The sequence below is a fragment of the Cervus canadensis genome, chromosome 5, assembly GCF_019320065.1.
Source record: "Cervus canadensis isolate Bull #8, Minnesota chromosome 5, ASM1932006v1, whole genome shotgun sequence".
Taxonomy (NCBI): domain Eukaryota; kingdom Metazoa; phylum Chordata; class Mammalia; order Artiodactyla; family Cervidae; genus Cervus; species Cervus canadensis.
In genome coordinates this window covers 52,041,741-52,069,033 of record NC_057390.1, presented here as the reverse complement: position 1 = coordinate 52,069,033, position 27,293 = coordinate 52,041,741, and positions in this window count along the sequence as shown.

Here is a 27,293-nt window from a genome sequence, read left to right as displayed (position 1 = left end):
ACATCAAGGCTGTATATTGTCACACTGCTTATTTAACTTCTATGCAGAGTACATCATGAGAAACACTGGGCTGGAGGAAGCACAAGCTGGAATCAAGATTGCCAGGAGAAATATCAATGACCTCAGATATGCAGGTGACACCATTCTTATGGCAGAAAGTGAAGAACTAAAGAGCCTCTTGATGAGAGTGAAAGAGGAGAGTGAAAAAGTTGGCTTAAAGCTCAACATTCAGAAAACTAAGACCATGGCATCCAGTTCCATCACTTCATGACAAATAGGTGGGAAAACAGTGAAAACAGTGGCTGACTTTATTTTTCTGGGCTCCAAAACCACTGCAGATGGTGACTGCAGCCATGAAATTAAAAGACACTTACTCCTTGGAAGGAAAGTTATGACCAGCCTAGACAGCATATTAAAAAGAAGAGGCATTACTTTGCCAACAAAGGTCCGTCTATTCAAGGCTATGGTTTTTCCAGTGGTCATGTTTGGATGTGAGAGTTGGACTATAAAGATAGCTGAGCACCAAAGAATTGATGCTTTTGAACTGTGGTGTTGGGGAAGACTCTTGAGAGTCCCTTGGACTGCAAGGAGGTCCAACCAGTCCATCCTAAAGGAGATCAGTCCTGAGTGTTCGTTGGAAGGACTGATGCTGAAGCTGAAACTCCACTACTTTGGCCACCTGATGTGAAGAGCTGACTCATCTGAAAAGACCCTGATGCTGGGAAAGATTGAGGGCAGGATGAGAAGGAGACGACAGAGGATGAGATGGTTGTATGGCATCACCGACTCGATGGACATGGGTTTGTGTGCACTTCGGGAGTTGGTGATGGACGGGGAGGCCTTGCATGCTGCGGTTCATGGGGTCGCAAAGATTCAGACACAACTAAGCGACTGAACTGAACTGAACTGAAAGGTGAAGAATCCGTCCACCAAATTAGAAGACATAAAAGTCCTGTGTTTGATCTCTTGGAGGAGAGCATGGCAACACGTTCCAGTATTCTTACCTGGAGAATCCCACGGACAGAGGCACCTGGAAGGCTACCAGTCATAGGGTCTCAAAGAGTTGGACACGATTAAGCAACTAACATTTCATTGGTAGATAGATAAGTCCTTTAAGAACTTTGAAACCAAGATAAGTAGGTTCCACAACTAGAATTTTGGGCACCTGATGTATTGCAGGCAAGGCTAGTTTGAGAAGAGAAAGTGAAAGTCCCTCAGTTCAGTTCAGTTCAGTCGCTCAGTCGTGTTCGACTTTTTGCGACCTCATGAATCGCAGCACGCCAGGCCGCCCTGTCCAAAACCAACTCCTGGAGTTTACTCAAACCCATGCCCATCCAGTCGATGATGCCATCCAGCCATCTCATCCTCTGTTGTCCCCTTTTCCTCCTGCTCAGTCAAGTCCAATTCTTTGCAACGCCATGGACTATACAGTCTATGGAATTCTCCAGGCAGAATACTGGAGTGGGTAGCCTTTCCCTTCTCTAAAGAATCTTCCCAACCCAGGGATTGAACCCAGGTCTCCCGCATTACAGGCAGATTCTTTACCAGCTGAGCCACAAGAGAAGCCCAAGATGACCTGTTAATGAATAAACACATGTGCAGGAAAATAAATAAATACATCAAGAAATAAATACAAGCAAATCCAACAGAAGATAACCAGCAACAACTTATGTGGAAATTTGAGGCAAGGTGCAACAGTAGGGTATGGTCAGGAGGGGTGAGGTTGAGGCTGTTGACCCTAAAAACTTCAAAAAGACCAGTCAATTTTAATCTATTCTAGGCCACAGTGGTGTTTGTTGCTTTACTAAGTACAGATGGTGTGATAAGTATAGTGAGATTCAAGTTGTTCACAGAAAAGCTTATTTTCATATGTGCCTTTATAAATCATACATATTCTTTGGTAAACATCTTTTCAAATTGCCTGTTTTAAAAGACAGATTTTTTTTTGTATAATTATAGCTGTAAACACTTTTTCCAAGAATACATTTCAAACATTAATTCTTGGTATAATGTGTATTTTGAAACTATTTTGTCATGTGACTTGACTTTACATTTTTGTAACTGTGAAACAATAACTTTTAAACAGTGAAATACTTTTCATGTGCATTCTAAGAAACCATTGACAAATCTGATGTCACTGATTTTTTCCTATGTTTTCCTACAGTTTCTTCTAAAATTTTATTGTTATCCCTCTTACATTTAGGACTATGATCATTTATATATATATATAAGTGAGGTTAACACTTGAGGTTCATTTTTTCACCTAATATGTATTCAATTGCTTCAATAATATTTGTTGGAAAGAATATATTTTCTTTTTTGAGTTACCTTGCACTCTAGTTAAAATCAATTGTTCACACAAATGTGGGTGTATTTCTGTTTCATTGATTTATCCTTATGTCAGTGCAACCTGCTATTAATTATTGTGGTTTTATAGTAAATCTTGAAATCATGAAGACAAAATTTATTCTTTTTCAAAATTGATGTGGCTATTTTTGGTATTTGCATTTTCATACACATTTGATATTCAGATTCTCAATGTCTTCAAAATGCTACTAGAGTTTTAAGATTGCATCATAATTTATAATCAGTTTGAGGACACTTGTTATTTTAACATATAGGTTGGCCTTTAATTATTCTCAGCAAAAAAAAATTATAGTTTTGTAATTTATCTCCATGTATTTTATGATTTGAACACAAATGCAAAGATACTTTAAAATTTTAGTTTGCAATTTCCTTGCTATTATATAGAAACATTATTGTTATGTTTTGATCTTGAATCATGCAAGTACACTAACCTCATTAATTTTTATATCATGTAGACTCATTGATTAGGTAGAAGTTAGTTGTTTATTTTTAAATACTGTGGGCTTTACAAGTATCTTCCTATTTCTAGTATGGTTCCAGTAAAAAGAATATTCTCTTCTTAGTTAAATACTTTTAAAATTATTGAGATGATCACATGACCTAGAGTATGTCTTTCAATGTGCCCTAAAAAATAATCTGCACTGTGCTATCATTATCTGGAAATATCAAATAAGTAAAGTTGTGTGTTATTGTTGTTCAAGACTTCTAGATGCTTATTGATCTCCTGTCTTCTTTATCATTAAATAAAGAGTAGTATTTAAATTTTAAAATATATGTATGGCTTGTTCATTTTCTCCTGTTACATCAGCGTTTTTATGCTCTGTTAATAATTGCATAAACATTTAGGATCATTGTATCATCTAATTAATTGTTCCTTTATCACTGAAAAGTATTTCTTTCATCCTGGTAATATTCCTCATTGTCAAGTCTACTTTGTCTCAGGATAATATAGTCACTCATATTTTCCTTAGGTTACTATTTTAATATGATTAATTTTTTATCATTATTTTATTTTTAATATAGCCGAGCCTTTATTTTTAAAGGGGATGCTTGGAGACACCTTAGATTTTGGTTTTACTTCTTAAATTCTATGCTCTTAAAATGGAATATTTAGATAATTTCCATTTAATGAAATTATCAACATGGTTGGCTTTATAGCTTGCATCTTACCCTTAGATTCTCATTTGTTCCATACATTCTTTGTCACTTTTTTCCTGACAATTTTTGAATTGAATGCATTATTTTTATATATTCATTTTATTTTCACTACTGGCTAAAATTCTAATTTTAGTGGGTGCTATAAAGTGTCTTGTCTGCATCTTAAAGTTGTCTCTATCTTAATATTATGTCACTTTCCATATTGTGTAAAAACCTGAAAACAGTTTATTTAACTTTCACCTTCTAATTCCTAATATCTGAGTTAAAAAGTCTACAAATTCTCATACTCTTCAATAGGTGGGCTTCCCTAGTGGCTCAGACAGTAAAAAATCTGCCTGAATTGCAGGAGACTGGTGCTTGATCCCTGGGTTGAGAAGATTCCCTTGAGAAGGGAATGGCTACCCACTCCAGTATTCTTGACTGGGTAATTCCATGGGCAGAGAAGCCTGGTGGGCTCCATGGGGTCACAAAGAGTCGGACAGGACTGAGCAACTAACACACACACTTTCTACTCTTTTTAAAAGTTTCTCTATTTACCTCTTTTTGGAACCATGTAGGAAAACATCTACCCTAAATCCTTGTTCTTGCTATTTATCTGGAAGCCACCATCACTGTTGCTGATCTTAGGGAAGGAATGAATCCCCATGTGATGGGCTTTATTGCTGCTGATTCTACAAGTTTGTGTTCCATAATGTGGAGAGATGTGTCAAATCCTAGTCTTTCCACTGCAATGATCTTTTGGGGTTTTTTGTTTGTTAGCTTCATTTTTATTTAAGCATTTTAAAATTTGAGATGTAATTCACAAACCATAAAATCAATCGTCTTAAACTGTGCAATTCACTGTTTTCAGTATATTTAGAATGTTGTGCATTGACCACTGCCACCTAAATCTTGAACATTTTGATAACCGGTGCTGTCAGCTGTGCTTATTTGCTCAGTTGTGTCCCACTCTTTGCAAACCTGTGAACTATAGCCTACCAAGTTCCTCTGTCCATGGGATTTCAGGCAAGAATACTGGAGTAGGTTGCTATTTCCTCCACCAGGGGATCTTCCTGACCCTGGTGGGATCAAATCTGCATTTCCTGTGTCCCTTGCATTGGCAGGCAGATTCTTACCACTGAGCCATGGGGGAAGCCTTTTGATTGCCTGATCCCCCCCACAAAACTCCATATCCATTAGTGGTGGCTCTTTTTTACCCATCTCCATGCAGGCCTTAACAACCACTAATCTACTTTCTGCCTCTATGGATTTGCTTATTTGTATAGTTTATATAAATGAAATCATACTATACATTGCATTTTCTGGCTGGCTTATTTCATGTAGCCTTATAGTTTCAAGGTTCATCTATGTTGTAGCATGTAGGGATTCTTTATTCCTTTTTATGGCTGAAAAAGTATTATATTGTATGTATATATCACCTTATATCTGTCCATTCATCCAATGATGGATATTTGGGTATTTCCAGTTTTAATTTTTTCTATTACTGTTTTGAACAACTCAGCTATGAACTTTTATGTTCAAGTGCTTTTGTAAACATATGTTTACAAGAATTCATGTACAAGTTTATGTGCAAACATATGTTCATAAGTTTTTATGTACAAGGTTTTGTGTAAACATATGCTTCACTTGTGCTAAGTGTATACGTAGGAGTGAAAAGTCTGGATAGTTTGGAAATTCTGTACTTAACTCTTTAAGGAATTGCCAAACTGCCTTCCAAAGCTGTTGCACTGATTTCATATCCTAACCCTCAATATATGAGCCATCCATTACATTTTACTATGACTAATGATGTTGAGAATCTTTTCATGCATTTATTGACTATTTTTATGTCTTCTTTTTAAAAATGTATATTCAAACCCTTTGTTCATTTTTAGATTGGTTTAGCTTTTGTTGAGTTGCAAAAGTCTCATATATTGTGTGTAGTCACCAATACCGTGCACATGAGTTTGAGTAGGCTCCAGGAGTTGGTGGTGATGGACAGGGAAGCCTGGCATGCTGCAGTTCATGGGTCACAAAGAGTCGGACACGACTGAGCGACTGAACTAACCAACTAGTAGACTCTAATCAGTTATTTTCAGAAATTTCAAGTGCATTATTCTTATTTATTTATTTTACTTTTTTATAGTGTCCTTTGAAGCTATATATGACAAACCCACAGCAAACATTATCCTCAATGGTGAAAAAATTGAGACAGAAATTTTAAAAATTTTGCTTACATCCAATATGTATATTCTTCCTTTCACTGCTTGTGCTTTTGTGGCTTAGTCACTAAGTTGTGTCAGAATCTCTTGCGGCCCCTTGAACTATAGCCCACCAGGCTTGTTTGCCCATGGGATTTTCTAGGTAAGACTAATGGGGCAGGGTGCTTATACTTTGGGTGTCATATTTAAGAAACCACTGCCTAATCCAAAGTCATGAAGATATCATCCTCTATTTTATTCTGAGTCTTATAGTTTCATTTCTTTCCCTGAGGTGTTTTTTCACTTTTGAATTAATCTGTGTATGGTATTAAAGAAGTTCAAATCCACATTTAACAGTTGGATATCCTATTGTTTCAGCAACATTTGTTGAAAAGATAATTCTTTCCTCACTGATTTAGCTTAGTACCCCTGAAAAAAAAAAAAATCAATTGATAATGTATAGGTTCATTCCAGGACTCTCAACTCCATTCTAATTATCTCAATATTTATTCTTTTTTTTTTTTCATTTATTTTTATTAGTTGGAGGCTAATTATTTTACAATATTGTAGTGGTTTTATTCTTATCTACTATACAGTCCTAATTACTGCAGCTTTATAGTAAATTTTGAGATTGGAAGTTCAAACCTTCCAAGTTTCCTTTCTTTTTCAAGATTGTTTGGGCCCATTCTGGATACCTTTCATTTTCAAATGAATTACAGAATTACATTATAAACTTCCGGGGGAAAAAATAAGCAGTTGAGATTTCAATAGGAGTTGTATTGAAACTGCAGATCAACTTGGGGATTGTTGCCACTTCAACAATAACAAGTCTTTGTGTTCTGTGAATATGGATCTCTTTTTACTTATCTGTGTGGGCTCAGTTGCTTCAGTCATGTCTGACTCTTTTTGACCCCGTGGAATCTAACCCTCCAGGCTCCTTTGTCCATGGGATTTCCTAGGCAAGAATATTGGAGTGGGCTGCCAGGCCCTCCTCCAGGGGATCTTCACCATCCAGGACCTGAAGCTGCATCACCTGTGACTCCTGCCCTGCAAGTGGATTCTTTACTGCTGAGCCACTGGGGGAGGTTGTTTTCAATTTCTTTCTATCATGTTTTATAGTTTCCAATGTATAAAAGTTCTACCTCTTTTGTTAAATCTCTTTCTAAGCATTTTCCTCTTTTTGGTGCTATTATAAATGGAATTGCTTATTAAATTCATTTTCAGATTGTTCATTTGCCTGTGTATAAAAATATAACTCATATCTGTATATTGATCTTGTATTCTCAATCTTTGCAAGCCCGCTTATTAAATACATATGTGAATTCCTTAGAATTTTCTATACATAAGATCATGTCATTTGGAAACAGGGATTGTGATTTCTTCCCTTATCATGTGGATACATTTTATTTGATTTTGTTGCATAATTATTTTGGTTTTACCTTCTAGTATAATGTTAAACAGTTCTGCAATTTTTTTCAAGGTGTCCTTGACTTATTTTTTATGTTATTTGTATATGATGTTAACTGGTTTTTCATAGACACCCTCTATTTTGAACAAATTTTCATTTACCCCTAGTTTGTTAGTGTTTCATCATGAAAAGATTTAGCAATCTTTTTTGCAATTTTTTCTGTCTCTATTCAGATAATCATGGTTTTTGTCCTTTGCTCTATTAATAAGGAGTACTACATTGGTTGATTTTTGTATTTGGAATCAAGTTTGCACTCCTGGGAGAATCCCATTTGATAAAGATGCATAGTTCTTTTTATATGTTGATGGATTCAGTTTGCTAGTATTTAATTGAACATATGTACCTATATTGACAAGGGAAATTCATTTGTAGTTTTTAAAATGTATTTTTCTGTTGTTTTTCTTTAGTCACAGATACAGGCTTCATAGAATGATTTGAGAAGTGTTTCCTCCACTTCAATTTAATGGAAGAGTTTGTAAAATATTGAAACTATTTTTCTTTAATAGTTTAGTAGAATTCATCACGAACTTATGTGATACTGAGGTTTTCTTGGTGGGAACATTTTTGCCTACCAGTTAAATCTCTCCATTCTTATAAGTCTATATTTTCTTGAGACAGTTTTAGTAGTTTGTGTCTTTCTAAAAATTTTCCCACTCTATCTGGATTATCTGGTTTGTTACCATATTAATTGTTCATAGTATTCTTTTATAATATTAATTTTTATAAATTCAGTAGCAATATACCATATTTCATGCCTGATTTTAGTAATTTGAATCTTCTTTTTTCAGTTCTTTAATCTAGATATTGGTTTGTCAATATTATTTATCTTTTCAAAGAACTACCCTTGGTTTTATTGATTTTCTTTATCATTTTTCTATTCTAGATTTCTTTATATTGAAATATTTATTACTTTCTTTCCTTTGTATATTCTCTGTTAACTATACTCTTTCTATTTATTTAGGTGTTAAAGTTAATCAATTAACAATTTACCTGTTTTTTTTAACATATATTTTTGCAGCTATGTATTTCTGTCTATTCACTGCTTTAATTCATATCAAATATTTTAGTATGCTTTATCTTTATATTTATTTATCTCAGAGTAAGTTTTGTCTTTCCTGTGATTTGTTCTGTTTTCCCGGTGGTTTGTTCATTGACTACTTAGAAGTATTTAGTTTAATTTCCACATGTTTATGGAAATTTTCCCATTTTTTTTCCTGATATTGAATTCTCATAAAATTCTGTTGTCAAAGAACACATTTTTCTATGATTTCAATTCTCTTAAATTTATTTAGGCTTGTTTTATGGCTTAACACATAGTATCTTGGAGCATGTTCTATGTGAAGCTTAAAGAAATATTTGCTCTGCTACTATTGGATGGAGTGTTTTACAGATGTCCATAGGTCCAGTTCGTTGGCAGTATTTTTCAAGTCTTCCATTTCCTTGTGGAACTTTTGTTTGGTTGTTATATCCATTATTAAAAGTGGAGTATTACAGCTTCTATTATTGATAAAATTCTTATTTTTTCATTCAATTTTGTCAGTTTTCCTTCACGCATTTTGGGGTTCCATTGTTAGGGGCATATGCATTTGTATTTATTTCATTTTCCTAATAAATAGACCATTTGTTTAATAATCTTTTTATTATAAAAGAAAAGTATATATTATAAAATTTTATTATGTATTAATATACATTTATATATTATATAATATAATCATATATCATATATTATATAATCATATATAATGTAATATATATTTGTAATATATAATTTTATATTAATATATAATAAAATTTATAATATATACTTTTATAATAAAAAGTTTGTTATTAATTTCTTCTTTGTTGCTGGTAACAATTTGTGTCTTCAAGTCTGTTTTGTCTGATATGAGTATAGCTGCTCTAATTTTCTTTTATTTATTACTTACATTTTTTTTTCCATTTTTATGTTCATCTTATTTGCGCCTTTAAGCAAAAAGTGTGTTGCATGTATACATCATTTAGTTGAATGATTTAAAAAAGTAAATTCTGGCAATTTCTGTCTTATAAATGGAATTTAATCCCTTGAACATTTTAAAAATTAATTTAAGTAGAATATTGTTGATTTATAACATTGTGCTATTTTCTGCAATGGGAATTAGTTACACATATACATATATCCACTCTTTTTTAGATTCTATTCCTATATAGGTCATAGCAGAGTACTGAGCAGAGTCCCCTCTGCTATATAGTAGATTCTTATTAGTCATCTATTTTATATATAGTAGTGTGTATATGTCAATCACAGTCTCCCAATTTATCCCTTCTCCCCTTTTCCCTTTGATAACTGTAAGCTTGTTTTCAATATCTGTGACTTTATTTCTGTTTTATAAATAGAAGATGTGGTCAGTTCAGTTCAGTCACTCAGTCATGTTGGACTCTTTGCAACCCCATGGACTTCATCATGCCAGACTTCCCTGTCAATCACCAACTCCTAGAGCCTACTCAATACCTATCCACCAGATAGGTGATGCCATCGAACCATCTCATCCTCTATCATACCCTTCTCCTCCTGCCTTCAATCTTTCCCAGCATCAGGGTCTTTTCCAAAAACTCAGTTCTTCATATCAGGTGGCCAAAGTATTGGATTTTCAGCTTCAGCATCAGTCCTTCCAATGAATATTCAGGACTCATTTCCTCTAGGATTTACTGGTCTGATCTCCTCACAGTCCAAGGGACTCTCAAGAGTCTTCTCCAACACCACAATTCAAAAGTATCAATTCTTCAGTGCTAAGGTTTCTTTGTAGTCCAATTCTTACCTCCATACATGATACTGGAAAAACCTCAGTATAACTTTGACTAGACAGACATCTGTTGGTAAAGTAATGTCTCTGCTTTTAATATGCTATCTATGTTGGTCATAGGTTTTCTTCCAAGGAGCAAGAGTCTTTTAATTTCATGGCTGCAGTCATCCTCTACAGTGATTTTGGAGTCCCCCAAAATAAAGTCTATCACTCTTTCCATTATTTCCCCATCTATTTGCCATGAAGTGATGGGACCAGATGCCATGATATTAGTTTTCTGAATGCTGAGTTGCAAGCCAGCTTTTTCAGTCTCCTCTTTCACTTTCATCAAGAAGCTCTTTAGTTCTTCTTCACTTTCTGCCATAAGGGTGGTGTCATCTGCATATCTGAGGTTATTGATATTTCTTCCAGCAATCTTGATTCCAGCTTGTGCTTCATCCAGCCTGGCATTTTGCATGATGTACATTGCATATAAGTTAAATAAACACGGTGACAAAATACAGAATTGATGTATTCTTTTCCTGATTTGGAACCAGTCTGTTATTCCATGTCCAGTTCTAACTTTTGCTTCTTGACCAGCATACAGATTTCTCAGGAGGCAGATAAGGTGGTCTGGTATCCCTATTTCTTTAAGAATTTTCCACAGTTTGTTGTGATCCACACAATCAAAGGCTTTGGCATAGTCAATAAAGCAGAAGTATACATTTTTCTGGAACTCTCTTGCTTTTTCAATTATCCAGTGGATCTTAGCAATTTGATCTCTGGTTCCTCTGCCTTTTCTAAATGCAGCTTGAACATCTGTAAGTTCACGGTTCAGGTACTGCTGAAGCCTGGTTTGGAGAATTTTGAAGATGTGGTACAAATATCCAATGTGTTACATGTATACAATGGAATATTACTCAGGCATAAAGAAGAATGAAATAGTGCCATTTGCAGTGACATGGATGGACCTAGAAATTGTCCTACTAACTTAAATAAGTCAGACAGGAAAAGACAAATATCATATGATATCATTTATGTAGAATCTACTGTATTGAAATTTAATGCGAATACTATGAAAATGTAGGGAAGGAAATGGCAACCCACTCCAGTATTTTTGACAAGCAAATCCCATGGACAGAGGAGCCTGGCAGGCTGCAGTACATGGAGTCACAAAGAGCCGGACATGACTGAGTGACTGAACACTATGAAGATGGGAGTTACATCTGCCATCGTGCTATTTCCTATATATCTTATGTGTCTTTTGTTCACCAACTACTCTATAATTTTGTGGTAAAAATATGTTTTCTAGTGTTCTATTTTTAATTTCCTATAATTTGTTTTATGATATACATTTTAAATATTATCTTAAATTTAATTACCTGATTAATTTTATTGAGGTATAGTTCATTTACAATATCATATTATTTTCAGGTATATAACATAATGAATCAAAATTTTATATATTACTCCATTTAAAGTTAAAAAGTATTGGCTACATTCCCTGTGCTTACAATACATTCTTGTAGCTTATTTCTTTTATTAATCTCCTATCCTGATCTTTCCCTTTCCTTCCTTCCCTCCCCCCAGTGGAGAGCTTTACTCTCTATTTCTGTGAGTCTGTTTCTATTTGATTATATTCATGCATTTCTTTATTCTTTAGATTTCACTTATAAGTGACAACATAGATTATATTTCTTTATTTCTCTGAGATATTAACATTTAACTAACATAGTGCCCTCAAGGTCCATCTGTGTTGTTGCAAATGGCACAATTTCACTTTTCATGACTAATATTCCATTGTGTATGCATGTATTATTATGAAAATACATACACACACACATACACACACACACACCACTTCTTTGTCCAATTCATCTGTCAGTTGACACTGAGATTGCTTCCATGTCTTGGCTACTGTAAATAGTTTTGCTGTTAGCATTGAAGTGCATGTTTTCAAATCAGTGTGCTTGTTTTCTTCATATATGTATATGTATACATACACTCAACAATGGAATTGTTCAATCACATAGTAGTTCTATTTTTAGATTTTGAGGCACTCCCATATGTTTAATATAGTGACTGTACCAATTTAAATTTCCACCAATAGTGTTCTCATTTCTCCAAGATTTTTTTCTTAATGGCTGTTCTGACTACTGGTAATATGTTAATTGTTAACAACCTAGTTTAGATTAATACTTATTTACAGTATTACATTTAAAAATTCTGCTCTTTTACACCTCCTTACCTCTATCCTCTTTTTTTAAAATTGTTGTACAAAACACATCTACACACATTGTGTACCATCTAATTAGCTTTAGATTTATTTTATTTTACTGATGTCTTTTGAATCAAAGTGGAACAATGAGAAATTATAAATCAAATATAAACTTATACTGTGTTACATATTTACTTAGATATTTAGCTTTACTTGTGTTTATTTTCTCACATAGTTGTTGCTGTTCAGTCACTAAGTCATGGCTGACTCTTTGAGACCCCATGGACTGCAGCACACCAGGCTTCCCTGTCCTTCACTATCTCCCAGAGTTTGCTCAAACTCATGTCCAATGAGGTGCTGATGCTATCCAACCATCTCATCCTCTGTTGCCCCCTTCTCCTGCCCTCATTCTTTCCCAGCACCAGGGTCTTTTCCAGTGGATTGGTTCTTTGCCTCAGGTGGTCAAAGTATTGGAAGTTCACCTTCAGTATCAGTTCTTCAAATGAACATTCAGGGTTGATTTCCTTTAGGATTGACTGGTTTGATCTCTTTGCAGTCCAAGGAAATCTCAAGAGTCTTCTCCAGCATCACAATTCAAAAACATCAGTTCTTCAGTGCTTAAGCTTCTTATCGTTCAACTCTCACATCCATACATAACTATTGGAAAAACCATGGCTTTGACTATATGGATCTTCGTTGGCAAAGTGACATCTGTTTTTTAATGTGCTCTCCAGGTTTGTCACAGCTTTTCTTCCAAGGAGCAAGCATCTTGTAATCTCATGCCTTCAGTCATCATCCCCAGAGATTTTGGAGCCCCCAAAAAGAAAATCAGTCACTGGTTCCGCTTTTTCCCCTTTTCTTTGCCATGAAGTAATAGGACTGAATACCATAATCTTAGGTCTTTGAATGTTATTTTAAGCCAGCTTTTTCACTCTGCTCTTTCACCTTCATCAGGAGGCTCTTTAGTTCTTTTTTTCTGCCATCAGAGTGGTATCATGTGCATAGCTCAAGTTGTTGATATTTTTCTCAGCAATCTTGATTCCAGCTTATGATTCATATTCCCTAGTCTTTTTAATCCATCCTGAAGGGTTCCCTTGAGTATTTCTTGTGAGGCATGTTTCTTAGCAACAAATTATCTCATTAAGAAAAAAAAAGTCTGTTGTAATTCTCTTATTGCTCTCAATATTTCTCTTTGTCTTTCAAAAATATATTATGATGTATCTATAGTTGATCACTTTGAATTTATACTATTTGTAAATCAATGAGTCTCTAGGATATGTATGTCACTGTTTATCAACAAGGTTAGGAAGTTTTCAGTCTGTATTTCTTCATTTTTTTTTTTTTTTTTAATTTTGGTCACTTTATATCTCTCATTTCCCTCTCGAGCTCCCATTATGTGTAAGTTACTATGTTTCATGATGGCCTACATGTCTCTGAAACTGTTCCTTTCTTCTCAATCTTTTTTGCTTTTGCTACCTCAGACAGGATAATTGCAATTGATTATTCTTTAATTTTGCTCATTTTTTTTTTTCCTCCAAGCTCATACATGCTGTTCAGGTTTCTAATACATTTTTAAATTTCAGCTATTATACTTCTCAACTCTAATTTCTATCTTGTTCTTTTGTATAATATCTATTTCATTATTTTTCTTCCTATTTAATGAGACATAATTCTTCATACTTTCCTTCAATCTTTAAACATTGTTTTTATTATCTCTTTTAACATGTAAATTTAGCAATTATATTTTTCTCTAGTAAATCCAACATCTTGGCTTCTTAAGGGTTGCTTTGTAATGATTGCTTTTTTTCCATTATATGGGACATACTTCACTGGTTCTTTTCTTTTTTTTTTTCTTTACTTTCATTAGTTGGAGTCTAATTACTTTACAATATTGTAGTGGTTTTTGCCATAAATTGACATGAATCAGACATGGATTTACATGTGTTCCCATCCTGAACCCCCCTCCCACCTCCCTCCCCATCCCATCCCTCTGGGTCATCCCAGTGCACCAGGCCCGAGCACTTGTCTCATGCATCCAACCTGGACTGGTGATCTGTTTCACACTTGATAATATACGTGTTTCAATGCTGTTCTCTCAGATCATTCCACCCTTGCCTTCTCCCATAGAGTCCAAAAGTCTGTTCTATACATCTGTGTCTCTTTCTGTCTTGCATATTGGGTTATCATTACCATCTCTCTAAATTCCATATATATATGCATTAGTATACTGTATTAGTGTTTATCTTTCTAGGTTACTTTACTCTGCATAATGGGATCCAGTTTTATCCACCTCATTAGAACTGATTCAAATGAATTCTTTTTAACGGCTGAGTAATATTCCATGGTGTATATGTACCACAGCTTTCTTATCCATTCATCTGCTGATAGGCATCTAGGTTGCTTCCATGTCCTGGTTATTGTGAACAGTGCTGCGATGAACATTGGGGTACATGTGTCTCTTTCAGATCTGGTTTCCTCGGTGTGTATGCCTGGAAGTGGGATTGCTGGGTCATATGGCAGTTCTATTTCCAGTTTTTTAAGAAATCTCCACACTGTTTTCCATAGTGGCTGTACTAGTTTGCATTCCCACCAACAGTGTAAGAGGGTTCCCTTTTCTCCACACCCATTCCAGCATTTATTGTTTGCAGACTTTTGGATAGCAGCCATTCTGACTGGCGTGTAATGGTACCTCATTAAGGTTTTGATTTGCATTTCTCTGATAATGAGTGATGTTGCACATATTTTCATGTGTTTGTTAGCCATCTGTATGTCTTCTTTGGAGAAATGTCTGGTTAGATCCTTGGCCATTTTCTGATTGGGTCATTTATTTTTCTGGAATTGAGCTTCAGGAGTTGCTTGTTTATTTTTGAGATTAATCCTTTGTCTGTTTCTTCATTTGCTATTATTTTCTCCCATTCTGAAGGCTGTCTTTTCATCTTGCTTATAGTTTCCTTTGTTGTGCAAAAGCTTTTCAGTTTAATTAGGTCACATTTGTTTATTTTTGCTTTTATTTCCAATATTCTGGGAGGTGGGTCATAGAGGATCTTGCTGTGATTTATGTTTTGGAGAGGAGAGTGTTTTGCCTATGTTCTCTTCTAGAAGTTTTATAGTTTCTGGTCTTACATTTAGATCTTTAATCCATTTTGAGTTTATTTTTGTGTATGGTGTTAGAAAGTGTTCTAGTTTCATTCTTTTACAAATGGTTGACTGGTTTTCCCAGCACCATTTGTTAAAGAGGTTGTCTTTTTTTCCATTGTATATTCTTGCCTCCTTTGTCAAAGATAAGGTGTCCATAGGTCCGTGGATTTATCTCTGGGCTTTCGATTCTGTTCCATTGATCTATATTTCTGTCTTTGTGCCAGTACCATACTGTCTTGATGACTGTGGCTTTGTAGTAGAGTCTGAAGTCAGGCAGGTTGATTCCTCCAGTTCCATTCTTCTCTCTCAAGATTGCTTTGGCTATTCAAGGTTTTTTTGTATTTCCATACAAATTGTGAAATTATTTGTCCTAGTTCTTTGAAGAATACCTTTGGTAGCTTGATAGGCATTGCATTGAATCTATAGATTGCTTTGGTTAGTATACTCATTTTCATAATATCGATTCTTCCAATCCATGAACACGGTATATTTCTTCGTTTGTTTGTGTCCTCTTTGATTTCTTTCATCAGTGTTTTATAGTTTTCTATGTATAAGTCTTTTGCTTCTTTAGTTAGATATACTCCTAAGTATTTTATTCTTTTTGTTGCAATGGTGAATGGGATTGTTTCCTTAATTTCTCTTTCTGTTTTCTCATTGTTAGTGTATAGGAATGCAAGGGATTTCTGTGTGTTAATTTTATATCCTGAAACTTTACTATGTTTGTTGATTAGCTCTAGTAATTTTCTGGTAGAGTCTTTAGGGTTTTCTATGTAGAGGATCATGTCATCTGCAAACAGTGAGAGTTTCACTTCTTCTTTTCCTATCTGGATTCCTTTTATTTCTTTTTCTGCTCTGAATGCTGTGGTCAACACTTCCAAAACTATGTTGAATAGTAGTGGTGAGAGTGGAAACCCTTGTCTTGTTCCTGATTTTAGGGGAAATGCTTTCAATGTTTCACCATTGAGGATAATGTTTGCTGTGGGTTTGTCATATATAGCTTTTATTATGTTGAGGTATGTTCCTTGTATTCCTGTTCTTTGAAGAGTTTTTATCATAAATAGATGTTGAATTTTGTCAAAGGCTTTTTCTGCATCTATTGAGATGATCATATGGTTTTTATCTTTCAATTTGTTAATGTGGTGTATTATATTGATTGATTTGTGGCTATTAAAGAATCCTTGCATTCCTGGGATAAAGCCCACTTGGTCATGATGTATGATCTTTTTAATATGTTGTTGGATTCTGTTTACTAGCATTTTGTTAAGGATTTTTGCATCTATGTTCATCAGTGATATTGGCCTGTAGTTTTCTTTTTTTGTGGCATCTTTGTCTGGTTTTGGAATTAGGGTGATGGCAGCCTCATAGAATGAGTTTGGAAGTTTACCTTCCTCTGCAATTTTCTGGAAGAGTTTGAGTAAGGTAGGTGTTAGCTCTTCTCTAAATTTTTGGTAGAATTCAGCTGTGAAGCCATCTGGTCCTGGGCTTTTGTTTGCTGGAAGATTTCTGATTACAGTCTCAATTTCCATGCTTGTGATGGGTCTGTTAATATCTTCTATTTCTTCCTGGTTCAGTTTTGGAAAGTTATACTTTTCTTAGAATTTGTCCATTGCTTCCCAGTTGTCCATTTTATTGGGATAGAGCTGCTGGTAATAGTCTCTTATGATCCTTTGTATTTCAGTGTTGTCTGTTGTGATCTCTCCATTTTCATTTCTAATTTTGTTGATTTAGTTCTTCTCCCTTTGTTTCTTAATGAGTCTGGCTAACGGTTTGTCAATTTTGTTTATTTTTTCCAAAAAACAGCTTTTAGCTTTGTTGATTTTTGCTATGGTCTCTTTTCTTTCTTTTGCATTTATTTCTGCTCTAATTTTTAAGATTTCTTTCCTTCTACTAACCCTGGGGTTCTTCATTTCTTCCTTCTCTAGTTGCTTTAGGTGTAGAGTTAGGTTATTTATTTGACTTTTTTCTTGTTTCTTGAGGTAAGCCTGTAATGCTATAAACCTTCCCCTTAGCACTGCTTTTACAGTGTCCCATAGGTTTTGGGTTGTTGTGTTTCCATTTTCATTTGTTTCTATGCATATTTTGATTTCTTTTTTGATTTCTTCCATGCTTTGTTGGTTATTCAGAAGCATGTTATTTAGCCTCCATATGTTTGAATTTTTAATAGTTTTTTTTTTCTCCTGTAATTGAGACCTAATTTTACTGCATTGTGGTCAGAAAAGATGACTGGAATGATTTCAATTTTTTTTAATTTATCAAGACTAGATTTATGGCCCAGGATGTGATCTAAACTGGAGAAGGTTCCGTGTGCACTTGAGAAAAAGGTGAAATTGATTGTTTTGGGGTGAAATGTCCTATAGATATCAATTAGGTCTAGCTGATCCATTGTGTCATTTAAAGTTTGTGTTTCCTTGTTAATTTTCTGTTTAGTTGATCTATCCATAGTTGTGAGTGGGGTATTAAAGTCTCCCACTATTATTGTGTTATTGTCGATTTCCCCTTTCATACTCGTTAGCATTTGCCTTACATATTGCGGTGCTCCTATGTTGGGTGCATATATATTTATAATTGTTATATCTTCTTCTTGGATTGATCCTTTGATCATTATGTCGTGTCCTTCTTTGTCTCTTTTACAGCCTCTATTTTAAAGTCTATTTTATCTGATATGAGTATTGTGACTCCTGCTTTCTTTTGGTCTCCGTTTGGGTGAAATACTTTTTTCCAGCCCTTCACTTTCAGTCTGTATGTGTCCCTTGTTTTGAGGTGCATCTCTTGTAGAGAGCATATATACGGGTCTTGTTTTTGTATCCATTCAGCCAGTCTTTGTCTTTTGGTTGGGACATTCAACCCATTTACATTTAAGGTAATTATTGATAGGTATGGTCCCATTGCCATTTACTTTGTTGTTTTGGGTTCACGTTTATACAGCCTTTCTGTGTTTCCTGTCTAGAGAACATCCTTTAACATTTGTTGAAGAGCTGGTTTGGTGGTGCTGAATTCTCTCAGCTTTTGCTTATCTGTAAAGCTTTTGCATTCTCCTTCATATCTGAATGAGATCCTTGCTGGGTACAGTAATCTGGGTTGTAGGTTATTCTCTTTCATTACTTTAAGTATGTCCTGCTATTCCCTTCTGGTCTGGAGAGTTTCTATTGATAGATCAGCTGTTATCCTTATGGGAATCCCTTTGTGTGTTATTTGTTGTTTCTCCCTTGCTGCTTTTAATATTTGTTCTTTGTGTTTGATCTTTGTTAATTTGATTAATATGTGTCTTGGGGTGTTTCACTTTGGGTTTATCCTGTTTGGGACTCTCTGGGTTTCTTGGACCTGTGTAACTATTTCCTTCCCCATTTTAGGGAAGTGTTCAGCTATTATCTCCTTGAGTATTTTCTCATGGCCTTTCTTTTTGTCTTCTTCTTCTGGGACTCCTATAATTCAAATGTTGAGGCATTTCACATTGTCCCAGGGGTCCCAGAGGTTGTCCTCATTTCTTTTGATTCTTTTATCTTTTTTCCTCTCTGCTTCATTTATTTCCACCATTTTATCTTCTACCTCACTTATCCTAACTTCTGCCTCCATTATTCTGCTGTTGGTTCCCTCCAGAGTGTTTTTGATCTCATTTATTGCATTATTCATTTTTAATTGACTCTTTTTTATTTCTTCTAGGTCCTTGTTAAACATTTATTGCATCTTTTCAATCCTTGTCTCCAAGCTAATTATCTGTAACTCCATTTTGTTTTCAAGATTTTCGATCTTTTTTTTAATCATTATTCTAAATTCTTGTCCAGGTAGAATCCCTATCTCCTCCTCTTTTGTTTGGCTTAGTGGGCATTTTTCATGTTCCTTTACCTGCTGGTTATTTCTCTGCCTTTTCACCTTGTTTAGATTGCTGTGTTTGGAGTGGCCTTTCTGTATTCTCGTGGTCTGTGGTTCCTTTTTATTGTGGAGGTTTCTCCCAGTGGGTGGGGCTGGATGATTGGCTTGTCAAGGTTTCCTGGTTAGGAAAGCTTGTGTGGGTGTTCTGTGCATGGAACTGGATTTCTTCTCTCTGGAGTGCAATGGAGTGTCCAGTAGTGAGTTTTGAGATGGGTCTATGTGTTTGGTGTGACTTTGGGCAGCCTGTATGTTGGCGCTCAGGGCTATGTTCCTGCATTGTTGGAGAATTTGTGTGGTATGTCTTGCTCTGGAACTTATTGGCTCTTGGGTGGTGGTTGGTTTCAGTGTAGGTATGGAGGCTTTTGGATGATCTCTTATTACTGAGTGTTCCCTGTAGTCAGGAGTTTTCTGGTGTTCTCAGGTTTTGGGCTTAAATCTCCTGCCTCTGGATTTCAGTCTTATTCTTCCAGTAGCCTCAAGACTTCTCCAACCATACAGCACTGATAATAAAACTTCTAGGTTAATGGTGAAAGGATTCTCCACCATGAGGGACACCCAGAGAGGTTCACAGAATTACATGAAGAAGAGGAGAGGGAGGAGGGAGATAGAGATGAGCAGGAGGAGAAAAAGGGGGACTCAAGAGGAGAGAGACAGATCTACGCAGTTCTCCATTCCCAAAGTGTTCTCCATAGCCCAGACACCCACAGAGACTCACAGAATTGGATTGGGAAGAGAAGGGGGAGGGAGGAAATATAGGTGATCTGAGGGAGAAAACAGAAAAGTCAAAAGTGGGATAGAGTAATCAACACACTCCTGAGTAAAAATGTGTACTGTATATTGGATTCTTAAATGTCCAAAATTGATATCAAATACTGAAAAACAAAGATTAAAAATCTAGAGTAGAGGTTAGACTTAAAAATACAATATTAAAAACAAAAACAGTAAGAAAAATATATGAAGTTTGCTTTAAAAATAGGGTCTTTCTTTTTTGCAAGGTTATAGTGAAATGAAAATGAAAATTAAGGAGTAATAGAGGACTTTAAAAGAAAATAAAAGAAAAAAATTAATTAAAAAATAGTAAAAATATATGAAAATTAAGGTGTAATAGAGGATTAATAGAGGACTTTAAAAGAAAATAAAAGAAAATGAAAATTAAGGAGTAATTAAAAAAATAGTAAAAATAGATCTAGGAATTTCTCTGGAGCTGTTGTGGGAAGTGTGGGTTCGGTTCAGTTTCAGCTAGCTCCTTGTTCCAGCTTACACTTCTTGATATCTATAGGCCCCTTCCGGTGTAGTTAGTGTTAACTACAGGGATTTTAATCTGTTGCACCAGTCACTTCTGAAGCAGTTCCCTTTGTTTATTTGGCTTCTGTTTGCTGGTCTCTTCAGTGTCTAATTTCTGCCCTGACACAAGCGGGTGGAGGCGGTCTCATGTTTAGGTTCACTTGTTCAGTCCTGCTGTGAGGAGGGAGGGGCGCTGCAGACAAATATCACTGGCGCATGTGGGGAGCACTCGCAGTGTTCCAGCCACACTGGGTTTGCCCCCGTTCGTGGCAGGCGTGTGTGCTTTCCCCGTCTACACTGCTCAGGCTCTAGGCTAGTCTATAGGGAGCGGCCCCGAGTTGCGTGTGGTTCCAGTTTTCGGGTATTCCACAAAGACGCAGACTTGGTTGGGCCTGCGTTTTGTGCGTTCCCCAGCCCGAGCAGTTCAGGCAGCCAGGAGCTTGACGAGCGCACTCTCCCCGGTGTGGTGCGCCTTATCCCCTCCGCGGTCCCAGCCTCAGTTTCCATGCGCGACGGTTGGGTGCGCCTTGGGTCTGTTCTGGGGAGCTGGTCTCTAACCGCGACCCTCCCTGGTGGATGTCAACCATCCAGAATCTCAGGAAGTCTTTGGTTAGAAACTGGAAGCCTGTTTGCAGTTTGGTAGGGGATGCTGTCTCTGGGGCCGAGTTTGCCTCTTTCCCTCCCTGCTGCCTCCTACCTCAAGCGGTGGATGGGCCGGTCTGCCGCAGGCTAGCTCTTCTCTGGAATTCCTCAGTCCTTCCTTTGTTCTGTGAATGGGCTGGCACAGCAGTGTCCAGTAAGCGCTTTTCGCTGGTTAATTTTCTCTCTCTCTCTTGCTGTCCCACAATTTAAGTTGCTATCTCACTGTTAGCTCTCTCCGATTGCCCTCAGGTCATTCAGGCCTGGTCCTTACCCTAAGGAATGCCACCAGCTCCTTTCTGTTAAGCCCCCACTTGCTGGTGGCTATGTGAACATCTGGGATACTTTTCTGCTGGGAGTTGCTTTTAGGCATATAATCTGTGGGTTTTATTTATTTTCCCTCCAAGTTAGGTTGCCCTCCGAGATTCAAAAACTTCCCCTGGACCCGCCAGTGAGAGGGTTTCCTGGTGTTTGGAAACTTCCTCTATTCTGACTCCCTTCCCGGGATGGGTCTCTGTCCCTAGCTCTTTTGTCTCTCTTTTTATCTTTTATATTTTGTCCTACCTCCTTTTGAAGGCAATGGGCTACTTCTCTGGGCACCTGATGTCCTCTGCTAGCGATCAGGAGTTGTTTTGTGAAGTTTGCTCAGCGTTCAAATGTTCTTTTGATGAATTTGTAGAGGAGAAAGTGGTCTCCCTGTCCTATTCCTCTGCCATCTTAGCTCCTCCTCTTCACTGGTTCTTTGAATGTCTCGTAACATATTTTTGTTGTTGAAAAACTGGACATTTTAAATTATATAGTATGCAATTCTGGTATTCAGATTATTGCCTCTCACTTGTGGTTTTTCTGTTGTTTTGTTAGTAGTTGTTTTTATTTGTTTAGTGACTATTCTGAACTAATTATTTAAAGCCAATATTCTTTGCAGTACGTGGCTTCTGAAGTCTCTGCTTTACTGCCATGGCCACATTTTCAGGTTTCCACTGATTCATCTAGTCCCCAGTATCTGTGAGGTTCCAAATAAAATTTTACCTTATTTATTATCATTTTCAGTTTAAATATGGTGCAGAAATTTTTTTTTGCTAAAATTATTAAAAATCTTAATAGTTCAGTCCTTTCTGTTTTCACACTTTGAAGTCTGTTCCATAAATATTTAAAATGAGTAGTGTGGTATCAGTTTATTTTTCATTTAGGAAGCCCTTATTATTTTTTCTGTTAAATAGCCTCTGTTAGACTCACTCTAGCCCTTTAAACATAATAGAGTTGAGCCTCACAAGGAAGAATTGAGGGTTCTCAACCTAACCTTTAACCAAAAAGCTTCTCCTACATATCACCATATTAAATTAGTAGATTAGGGAGAAAAATTCGGCTGCTAGTCCCAGAACTATATACCGAATGAAAAATATATAAAAGTGAAAGTCGCTCAGTCATGTCTGATTCTTAGCGACTCCATGGACTATACATTCCATGGAGTTCTCCACGCCAGAATACTGGAGTGAGTAGCCTTTCCTTTCTCCAGTGTATCTCACTGACCCAGGAACTGAACTGGAGTCTCCTGCATTACAGGTGGATTCTTTACCAACTGAGCTATCAGGGAAACCCAAAAACCTATGAGGGATCCCTGTATTCTTACATACAGCATATTCACATAATACAGTATTATGAGGATGTTAAGGTTGAGATGTGAGATGCATAGTCATCCTAAATTCTAAAGAACATGATGATAGATGTTATAACTACTTTGAGACGGTTTAGGTTTTAGTATAGACTTCATACTTTCCCAGGTGGCTCAGATGGTAAAGAATCTTCCCCTGATGCGGGTGGCCCAGATTTGATCCCCGGGTTGGGAATATCCCCTGGAGGAGGGAATGTCAACCCACTCCAGTATTCTTGCCTGGATAATTCCGTGGACAGAGGAGCCTGGTGAGCTACACTCCATGGAATCACAAAGAGTTGGATGCAACTGAGTTACTAACACACACATAGGTGAAATAAAGTTTTTGTTAGTTTACATGTTTTGTTTTATGTGATTGTTTTGATAACTTACTTTTCTTTCAATAAATTTATACTATACTTGCAGGTAGTTTTAAAATTAAACATACATACACCTATAAATATATTCACCTTACATATCGTGTTGAAGGCATACTCCTTTTCAATACTCTTTATTTTGAATAGCAGAAGTGATGCCATGTGATCTGTGAAACTAGGGGATATAAGTACCAGACATTTCTACTTTGCTTTGGAATGTTTGCTCTTGGAATCCAACCGCCATGCATGAAAAGCTAAAGCAGCCTATGGAGAGGCCCACAAAGAGGAACTAGTGATGTCATCAATAGCCTTGATTCAGTTTCTAGCTGATAACCAGCACTAACATGCATATCAAGTGAGGCAACAATCTTAAAAGTGGACCTCCCATTCCCTAGTTACAGCAAAGGTTATTTTTGTAGAGTCCTGGTCAAATTTATGATTTGTAAATAATTACTATCATTATTTTAAGATACCTAGTTTGGGGATTTTTTGTTGCTGTTGTTATTCAGTTCAGTTCAGTTCAGTTCAGTTCAGTCGCTCAGTCATGTCCGACTCTGCGACTCCATGAATCGCAGCACGCCAGGCCTCCCTGTCCATCACCAACTCCCAAAGTTTACTCAAACACATGTCCATTGAGTTGGTGATGCCATCCAGCCATCTCATCCTCTGTCATCCTCTTCTCCTGCCCCCAATCCCTCTCAGCATCAGGGTCTTTTCCAGTGAGTCAACTCTTTGCATAAGGTGGCCAAAGTATTGGAGTTTCAGCTTCAGCATCAGTCCTTCCAATGAACACTCAGGACTGATCTCCTTTAGGATGGACTGGTTGGATCTCCTTACAGTCCAAGAGACTCTCAAGTGTCTTCTCCAACACCACAGTTCAAAAGCATCAATTTTTTGGCGCTCAGCTTTCTTCACAGTCCAACTCTCACATCCATATATGACTGCTGGAAAAACCATAGCTTTGAATAGACAGACTTTTGCTGGCAAAGTAATATCTCTGCTTTTTAATATGCTATCTAGATTGGTCATTACTTTCCTTCCAAGGAGAAAGCGTCTTTTAATTTCAGTAAATAACCATGAAATTTTGTTTCTGGAAGAAAGACATTCCTGTGAGAAAAAAAGCCAAGACATATATTGTTATCTTCAAAACAACATGGAGGGAAGATGGAAGGGCTTAGCAGACATTGTTCATCCTAGAGAAGTGTGTTAATGAGGACTTAAGAAAGCTAAGGGAAAGGATTTTTGAAGCTATAATAAGAGAGACACTTGTTACATAGTCATGAGAACTTTGTCAACATTGTTTCCTGCAATAATGTGAAAAAAATCAAAATGTGTCCTTCAGACTACAAGATTAAATTAAAAAGTTTTTACTCCAGAATACTGAAAGTATCATCTGGCTTCTTTTCTCTGCCTGTACTGCCAATAATAAAAGAATACAGAACACTCCAGTGGATATTCTGCTAAATATCTAAGTCAAGACCTCCTGGACTTGAAAATAAATTATTTCTCATTCCTATCCTCTCCTGATATAACATCATTCTGAGATTAAGAAAGGGCCTCCAGTGAAAGGCATATTCATGGTGGAGAATGTTTGATTTTGTGTTTTACAGCCTCAGAATGATCTATGGTGTTACCTCATAGGACTATTCAAATAGACAAAATGCCCTGTAAGGAGATGAAGGGTGTGCCTTACAGAATTTGTTGATGAAATAATAGAATTTCTAAGACTTTTAATGATATTGTTCCAAGGCAGTTCCAGGCTTTCCAGGTAGTGCTATTGGTAAAGAATCTGCCTGCCTATGCAGGAGACCTGAGACTTGGGTTCAATCCCTATGTTGGGAAGATTCCCTAGAAAAGGAAATGGCACCCCTCTCCAGTATTTTTGCCCAGAAAATTTCCATGGGCACAGGAGCCTGGTGGGCTGCAGTTCATAGGGCCACAAAGAGTCAGGCATGGCTGGGCACACATGAGCACAAGGCAGTCTCACAGAGTCCCAGAAAGAGAAGGGCTTATCTTGAAGATATTTGTGGGTGTGGCATTTGTGTAATGGAGTGGATTCTAAATTATATTAGAATATGTATTTTATAGAATTATATCAAGTGTAATTAAAAGGTTAGGAATTGTACAAAATGCAAACATACTGTTTGATCCTAAGATTATGCAAGTAGGAAGCAGAGTGGAAAACTACTTAGCTATAGCAGAGGTTACTTAATGTGGAAAAGGAAGATTGCATTTCAAGTTAAATACTGGAAGGTGGAGCTCATAGACCTGGGGAACAACCTCTCAGGAATTCAACTGAGATCCAATCAAGTCACTGACAACAGGGACCATCTGGATTTTAGAATTGCTATAAAACAATAATTGCTGTCTTTCACTTATTTGCCACATTTTTGAGTGACAATGTTCATAATAATTCATTGTTCATTGTTCAATTGTGTCCGTCTCTTTGCAACCCCATGGACTTCAGCATGCCAGGTTTCCCTGTCCTTCACTGTCTCCCAGAGTTGGCTCAAACTCATGTCCATTGAATCATGATGCCATTCAACAGTCTCATCCTCTGTTGCACTCTTTTTATCCTGTTCTTAATCTTTCCCAGCATCAGGGTCTTTTCTATCAATTACCTATGGGTAATTTCTAGCAATTACCCATAGCAATTACCCTAGTCTCTTTCACCACTGTATGTTGCATTTATGGGGAAGATAATTTATTTCATTATGTATTCAGATTGAGAGGAACTTGAACCTGACGTAGATAACTAGATTGTAGGCTTTAACGGATGCCATAATGGCATGAAACTTGAGAATCCAGATGTAGAGACAAATGTAGTTTGTATACAGAAGAAATATAAATTTTTGCTAGAGGATGGATTGTGGTAGATTGAATTTTCCCAACATGATCATTCATGTCCTTGGAGGATTTTTGACTCTCACATATGGAAGAAGTGTGGCTATATGAATTCTGAGCCTAGATTATAAATATGTCACAAACTTTTGCCATTTGCTTTGGGAAAGCTTGCTCTTGAAAAGCAGCTACTGCTACTTAGTCACTTCAGTCATGTGTGACCCTATGGACTTCACTCTGTGCAACCCTATGGATTGTAGCCCACCAGGCTTCTCTGTCCATAGACTTCTCCAGGCAAGAATACTGGAGTGGGTTGCCATGCCCTCTACCAAGGGATCTTCACAACTCAGGGATTGAACCCAGGTCTCCTGCATTGCAGGCAGATTCTTCACCATTGAGCTACCAGGGAAGCCCCTAAAAAGCAGCTACCACCTTATTTAAGAAGCCCGATTAGTCTAAGGTAGAAATGTTCATTACCAATGTGGCAACATTGAGAGGCCAAATACAGAAGTCTGGCCAGCAACTCAGCTGAGACCTCAGGTAACATCTAGCATCAACTGCTATTCAAACGAGGGAAAATACAGATGATTCCAATAAAGCCTGAGTCATCAACTGGCCTTTGAATTATCCGAGAGAAGACCTCAGACACTGAAACAGAAGCAAGATATTTCTACTGTTCTTTCTCTCCCAGCTTCTGAACCATAGGTTTTTCAAATGTCATAAAATGATAGTTTTACCCCTGTTTTGCTTGCTGTTGTTTGTTACATATCGATAGTATCTTGAGCACCTTGCTTTTTTTCTTTATTTACCATAATTATCAGTGTGCATCCTTCCAAATGAAAAGAGATTTTTATCGTTACAGTAGAAATAGTCCCTTGACAGCTAGCAACTTAAGGAATGAAAATCAATGGGAGTAATTTTAAAAGACAAGAAAGAGAGGCTAAGAGAAGAAATAACAGGGTGACAAGAAACCAGCAAGAAATAAGAAGGAAGCTGGAGATTTAACTTCAAGTGGAATCTAGCTTCCTCAGCAATCTTTCAAACATTAACATTTTCAAAAGCTTCAGTGTTCATTGGAAAGTTATAAATAGCAACACATTGTTTAACACTATTTATTTTAAATTACATTTTCTGTCCAGCTAAGCTTTGTATTCACATACATGCCCACACAACTTTCTCTCTGCTTTTTGACTCCATCATTCTGATGACCACTTTTATTGTGTACACTATATCTTACTCTGAAAAGGCAAAGACAAACTATACATTTCAGATGGGATTGAGCACTCCCCCCAAAATTCTATCAGCCTGGTGGAGAAACTAGTGACACAATGATGGAAAGATAA